Source organism: Prorops nasuta, unplaced genomic scaffold (genome assembly GCF_024137725.1).
Source record: "Prorops nasuta isolate Cenicafe-Biocafe unplaced genomic scaffold, Cenicafe_Pnas_1.2 PNAS00004, whole genome shotgun sequence".
NCBI classification, from domain to species: Eukaryota; Metazoa; Arthropoda; class Insecta; order Hymenoptera; family Bethylidae; genus Prorops; species Prorops nasuta.
Window position 1 is genome coordinate 8673038 of NW_027116801.1, and position 7150 is coordinate 8680187.

A 7150-nucleotide genomic window follows, 5' to 3' on the forward strand; every position below is an offset into this window, starting at 1 on the left:
ACCATTCTTCAGGAAAAATTTGTGCAAACTACGTGAAACTACCCCTTGAAGAACGAGGTATATTCATTGCTCTTTCCCGGATAAAAATGAACAATTAAATTGTGAAACGGTTAGAACAGTTTAAAGTTAATGCATCTTCAGTGTCTATACGCTTAATTTTTATTTCATAAAATTTTTCTCAACTAGAAATTACAAATTTCTTTTAGATAATGGTGAAGGTTGGCGAGTGATAAGGGGCTGTGATAAAGTGAACAGTTGGCGTGAGAGGACCAAACGAAGGATCGGTGAGTTTCGAGTATTTAATTTTGAAAAACAATAAAGATAGAATGAGGGAGCGAGCAAGAGAGAGATCGAGTATGAGACGGAGCGCGTTGATAGTCCAAGGAAGAAAATTTGCGATGGAGATTTCCATTTGGGAGAAGACAGGCAGAAGCACGGCCACTTGTGCGCGAGATCCGTTCTGGCGTGGAAGTACGTCGAGGGGACGCCGAGAGGGGCGCGAGGGGAGTGGGCGCGGAGCGTAGAGAGGGAATGGGAGGGAAAGAGGGAAAGATACAGTTAAACGGGAACCGCGTCTTGTCGTTAGTCGGTGCGTTTCGGGCCGAACGAATGAGGAACCGCGTTGGTGGCGCCGACCGCGGTACATTCCGCCACTCCGAGGGCCTTCGGCAATCTGGCGGGCACTCTCAGACCACGCCGATCGATTTCTACAGTACGAGCACACCGTCTACCAAGCTACGCAGCCGGCAAAAATCACGACTCGACGAGAAAAAGCAAATCGCCGATCGTCCAAACACTTCGATCGGATTTTTCACCTACCAACGCGCAATCTCCTCACTCGTGCTCGTCACTTGCCAATGGCTCGATCATGAAACCGTTCGTCTCATTACTTTATAGCCTCCAACTGTTTTAACCGCACTGCCAATTCTCTCGCGAGAAAAAATTCCGTTTCCCGTTCAGAGAGACGAAAAATATATTCGACGAGTCGTGCTATGTGACACCCGAATCTCTCCAAATTTCAACGTCCTCCATTCGGTGTTCCAGAGTGTGGCTATTCTCCTCCTGGTCCAACTTGAGTGTTTTAGTCGAGTGTTCGAATTGGTTCTTTTCTCCCTGGAAAATCAAGTGGTGACGGGGGAAAATCGAGGAATTGATTCGCGCCATTTTATTCCTATGATGAGGTTGGACAAGAAATCTAGGGAATTGAGTTTGGGAGGAGAGGAGATTTTGCAGGTATCTATATCATATATGTGTGCATTTGAATGGATGTATAGAAGTTTAATGTACGAGTGTGCACGAGGTCCAAACCGGCTGTGACTCCAATCAAGGTCTCACTCCGCCCGCATTCCAAGTCCAGCCTTTTCGGATGTCCAAACTCGCCAGCTCATTCCACCAAAACTCATTCTCACTTTCCGTCGACTCACCATCTCCTCCCCCACTTTTCCCTAGTCCTCTGTTTGTTTTCATCGATTCGCGACATGCGACTCAATCACGCATCTCGCTCCATCCCGCCACGAAGTAATAAAAGAGAAACTCGCTCGACCGGCGCGGCGGCGGCGCTCTCCATGGGGATATTTGCCTCCGGATAGATTTCAGCGGAGATTATCGCGCGAGTAGCGAATTTCACGCGAAACGAAGCGTGCAAGTCCCGGATATTTGGCGTATGTAATTTTAAAGACGCTATTAGTTAACAAGCATCGACAGGAGCCGTGAATCGACAACGTGAATGGACAGGAGGTAGCATGACGCGACAAACTTTGAGTGATCGATGTTTCGAGCCATCAGAACGTGGCTCTCAAGGCCATCGCGATTCTTACGGATCAAAGAAACCACCCAATTTCCCTGCCACGCGCCACCGTAAACTCTCTCAATTTTCTACCATTCACCAAAACCATAAAAAACCACAGCGATATTTCACTTGGGATATTTTGCGCTGCTCCGCTGAGGGAGAGGGGGGGGGGGGGGAGAGATATCATTTACGCGAAAAGCACTGAAATTTCCAATTAATTTCCTTATGGCGGACAAGAGCGTTAAAACGACTTATAGAAATTGTCGTCGCAAAATTGATGGGTCATTTTAGCTTTATTATTATAGAAACCACACCAAAAACTTTTCCCCGAGTACTCGCTTATTTCTGGGACATTAAATACCATTAATATGCTAATATCCGTTATCAAGCTTCGACACGCCCTTCTCTCGTTTTAAGGAGTCGGTTGAAATATTTTTTGCGAAAATTAAAAATTCTCTTCACAGCTTTAATGGTAATGAACCGGCGTGAAAAGCATGATAGTAAATGGAGTTTATTTCATATGGTAATTCTTGTATGCTACATGCGTAAAATTAAATTAGGCCAATTCTGATATGCAGTTGTTACCATTCCGGCACCATAAATTGACAAGTTTCCGCAAGAAGTGACGTCATCTCGTGCTATATCCACGAGATGAGCAATAAGACCTTGTTAACAAATGATAGTCGGCGCATAAACCAATTCTCCGGTCATTCTGGAGACGAGAAATGCTCGAATGAAATTACAAAAGAATTGATAAGAAAATTCAATGAAATGAGATGAGGCGATAAGGACGAAAAATCCTGGTGAACGTGAAATTAGAAATTGCTTTGGGATTTATGGGTAAATAAATTAAAATTTATATTTTTCTGGGATTCTCAATTTTAACTGGCATCCATCTCCCTCTGGCTGCTCAAAACAATTTGACTCGCGAATTCCGTTCTACTGCATACTTCACCACATACTCTTCACGCGTGCGTGCACGCACGTACAACACACAAATTCCACATATACAATCTTAAAACGAAATACCATATAAACTTTCACATATTATTTCATATACTTAATACAAAATTGATTGAATAATCGTGTTTGACAAATGGATATTTTAAATGAGGACAAAGCTTTGGAGAAGTACTTGCAATGTAGTAAATTAAAAGAAACAAGAGTTCGAGGAAAGAGCAAAAGGTGTTGGATGAATCTTCGTTTTACTGCGGCAGTAAACCACCATTCCTCTCCATTATTTCGTCTAACGCAGTTTTACCTTCGCAGATTTGGAGCAGGTATCCCCCGATTTAAGGGACAGAGTCACGGCAGCCAGTCTCGACCTTCGACTTTAAAATCCTGCACCAACAGTATTATTTCCCTCAGGTAAATATTATTTAAATATCCAAGAATTTTTACCAAGTCAAACTCGTCCAGGAGTCAGCTTCTACAGTTATATAAGAAAGATTTTGCAAGTGATTGGCCCGGGAAGAACGCGATGACCCAATCAACGACGTATTTTAATACCGATTTGACCTTTGCGAGGCAAAGTTTCTCAATCTGTTTCTCGGTCAAAAGTCGATTGACCTTAGTGATATGAAAATTCGTCGATTAGGTCGATCGTTGTAAAAATCAGAATAATTTCAAGTGCGTTGTCGAGAGAGTGAGAGAGAGAGAGAGAGAGAGAGAGAGAGGAGTAGAGCTGCGGCGAGAAGAGAAGACAAAATTTAGCGAAGGTCTTGATGCAAATGGAGTCTCCTGGGTGGATCCCGAGATTATCATGGAATAAAAGCGAGCTCCCCACGAGTTCTGATCCCTCTCGTGGATTTCATTTCAGGAGCGCATAAAATGGTACTGGGATGAAGAGGGTCGAGTTAGAAGAAGGGTGGGAGGGAGGGTGCAAGAAGGGGAGAGTTGCCGGCTGGCGAGCAGATGGTTTCCCCGTTTATTGGTTTATTCGTTGCTCGGCACGACTCGGCTCGACTGTACTCGGCATGCCCGTCCCATCCACCAGCTCCCTCCTCTCTCTCTCTCTCTCTCTCTCTCTCTCTCTCTCTTCACTCTTTGTGTTGACCCTCGACGATGCTCCTCTTCCTGCCCAGACAGCCACGCTTCAATACGATTATACCTCCACGCTTTCACACCACCTTATCTCATCCAACTATATTCGCCCAAACGGTTATAGACAACTCTGAGGAAACAATGGCCCATATACTCCCACCATCTCCCAACGAAATTCAAAATTACATCCCGTGTAACCGTAGGACCGTTCATAAACCACGTGATAACGATGTACATTATATTTCATGGCCGTTTCTACGTTCAATCTCAAATCACTAAACATTACTGCTCTCTCGCTGTTACCATATATAACTTGCATGAATATATACCTCAAATTTTCTCTCGCAGTCTGCAATGTAGAATCTCGCATCGGTTACTTAATTAGAAGTTTAATTCAATTTCCATGCAATTGTGCAACTATCCTAGGTTTTATTGCCAACGGCTCGGTTCTTTTGTCGTGGTTCGTTCTGGACGCATGTAAGTTAGTCCGTTACTTACAACGCGCTTGTTGATTGCCACGCTGCTTGCGCAACTCTCCCAACAATCATCCGTGTGTGCGTCCCCTTTATTGGTCGTTACCCAGCAGGCATCTAGAGCGTTTTTTGCCGCACGCTCCTCGGTTAATTGCCGCTCGTTGAATTAGCAATTGCACACTTGAAATGGCATATGAAGTGAAAAATATTTGCCAGAATTTAAAAAAGATGAAACTCCTCGACGTTTTACTATATTATCATTGCATTACCGCCGAAATTCATTCCTCTTAAATTCAGTAAGCTGTAATATTTCCTGCTATAATAATGTTCTGGAAGTAAATAGTTAGAAAATTTGAAATTTCACTGGAGATAGTAAAAAACTCGAAAACTTGTTTAGCACTCTCCAGGGACAGTAAAGTGGCACTAAGTTACGGTTAGGTGGACGATAGTAGGAAAAGTATAAGCTCCAAAGTTTTTGGTACTAATACAGAATACTATATATGTACAGAAATGGCGACGACAGCGGGACCTATACAAATGCCCAACTCCTGTAGGATATCCAGGAATAACTATGTGGAGTCCCGCGAATACACAATAGCAAAGGTATATTTTTCCATATACTGGAAGGATGCACAAAGAACAAAACTTCCGATGAAGATAAATTTTTGCGCCTAAAGAATCAGGTATGTATTATCTGTTCAATATATCATTTCTGTTGAATTAAGTGTAGAGAGAGAGAGAGAGAGAGAGAGAGAGAGAGTAAAGAGAAGGAGTAAAATAATCAGATTTCTTGCGTGCAAAACAGGACATCCAATAATGGCGTCGTGACGGCGTCGGGTCGATATAGGAGGAAGGACCGTTGTAAAACGACCGCCCCCTATGTTTCCTTCCCATACTCTCGAAACCATGGACTCTTGACAGCTTATCCCGAGGGACCAAATTACCGACTACCTGTTTGCCAGTAAGCATTTGCACGGATTCTCCTCAAAATCCACTCTTAACGGGATTAGAAGATTTGACAAATTCGACTATACCGCCTACTACTGTAATCCACTCTAAATACACAAGCAATTTGCCTCTAAAACTTTATGAAAACAAACAGGATCCTTCTTAATGCTCCGTCGGTATTATCGACGACGCTACATTTCCTTCAACTTTTTGGCGGGAAGCGCAAAACTCAACAGGGTCGAACCAATCTGTCGTAACGTAATTTTTACAATTCACTCTATAAAACCGGATAAATATTTTCCTGAAGACGTAAATTTAATTAGTTTAAATTTTGTATAATAGTCTAATTTTAGATTATGTTATAAACTTGTTTAAAAAAATCTGTGAAAATAAGAAATCCTTCATTTTCTTTCGAGAATGTAAATAGTTATTCAAATTAGAAATGACTTAGCTGAGGAAGGCGGGGAAAACCTGTTGGATAAGAATCGAAGGACGCTTTTAAGCGGATTAAAATATTTTCCGACGCCCAGCACGCCCAATTTGTCAAGCCTCGAGCTTTGGCAGAAGTCACTCTTAATCCGAAGAAATATTTTGACGTTAATGAGACTTTTAGCATAGAAAGTTTCAAGTCTAAAGCTTTTTATAGATTAGAGCAATTGTATAATTTAAGAAACTAAGACGTTCGTGATTGTTAATTTGTCGATTGTTTTTCAGATGACCAAGTAACCTGGACCGAAGGTTTTAAAAATAAAAAGATAGCACAGGAGGGAAATAAAAGAAGAAGAAGAAGAAGCAGAAGCAGAAGAGAAATATGAGTTGAGGAAGAAATGGGGGCCGACCTTGCAACAATCAGCTGTGTCATCCTCGGGCCGTTAACGTCCAGCCAGGCATTGCAGTCTCTGGAACGGGCATCAATCACCATTGGTAGTGCAGGTGTAATGTGATCATTGTCGTTAAGATAGCCCGGTATGATATACTTTCACGAAGTGTGCCAAGTGACATAACAGGATTTATCTTTAACGGTTTATCTCTAACGCCTCGTGTGTAATGCTAATTCCGACCTTAGATTGCCGCTATTCCTTGTGTCAGGCCATGGAACGCTTTCATACACCGTGAATGCCAAAATGTAAACTCATCTTGCGATAAAACATTCTCCCAGGCACCCTAAAGTCATCACTAATTCATCATAATTAATTAGTTTAAAGAGACCCCGCGAATTATTACTCTGCTTGCCAATCTACCCTTTTCACCCTCTTAACAAATTATAATCAATAGTTTCTCAAACAAAATATTAACTAGATTTTCTTTTTGCAGGTCCTGAAAAAATCAGAAGATTACACGAACTGAAAATAAAGGATTTCTACGAAATGTGGGATCTGAGGATTTCACTGATCTTGTAAAATTTGGCCAAATCTTCATCTTGAGAGGATTCCACATTTATGTATGTTCACTTAATTAAGGAATTGACACTCGCTCGTTGCAACGCAAATTATAGTTGGCAATTATAAATTTTTCGTGGATATCACAGAGACATACGAACATATGGCTGATACGCGTCTAAAGAACTTTCAACTTTCACCAAATGTATACATAATTTCCGTTCGGCTGAATTATTTCTATTTTTTTTTTTTTTTTTTTATTATTTTCATTAAGTAAAGAAATAGTTATGTTGCATAAATGAGTTTTTCTTGTAAAAGCGAGTATTTTTAATCAGATCACAAGAGAGCTCTGATCCTTTCCTGTCTCCCCGCAAGGTGACTCAGCAGGACAAGCATATTTTCAAGTGACTCTGCACTTATTTGGAACGTGACTGTCGGTAGTGCCAATTTTACGTATTCATTTCGGTCTCGTAAAGTAAGAATTTCATTTCCATGCGAGTGTCTCTCTTTGATTGATT

General features: G+C 41.7%; 2 long non-coding RNA genes across 2 annotated transcripts; both read left to right on the forward strand.

Annotated features, from left to right (window-relative positions):
- Nucleotides 1-782: 782 nt before the first annotated feature.
- Nucleotides 783-4973, forward strand: LOC136773012 (uncharacterized). Its single transcript, XR_010822545.1, has 3 exons — nt 783-1233; nt 3059-3157; nt 4814-4973. It is a non-coding gene; the product is annotated as an uncharacterized lncRNA (long non-coding RNA).
- Nucleotides 4974-5149: 176 nt separating this feature from the next.
- On the forward strand, nt 5150-6805 carry LOC136773011 (uncharacterized). Its single transcript, XR_010822544.1, has 3 exons — nt 5150-5266; nt 5968-6219; nt 6568-6805. It is a non-coding gene; the product is annotated as an uncharacterized lncRNA (long non-coding RNA).
- Nucleotides 6806-7150: the final 345 nt, after the last annotated feature.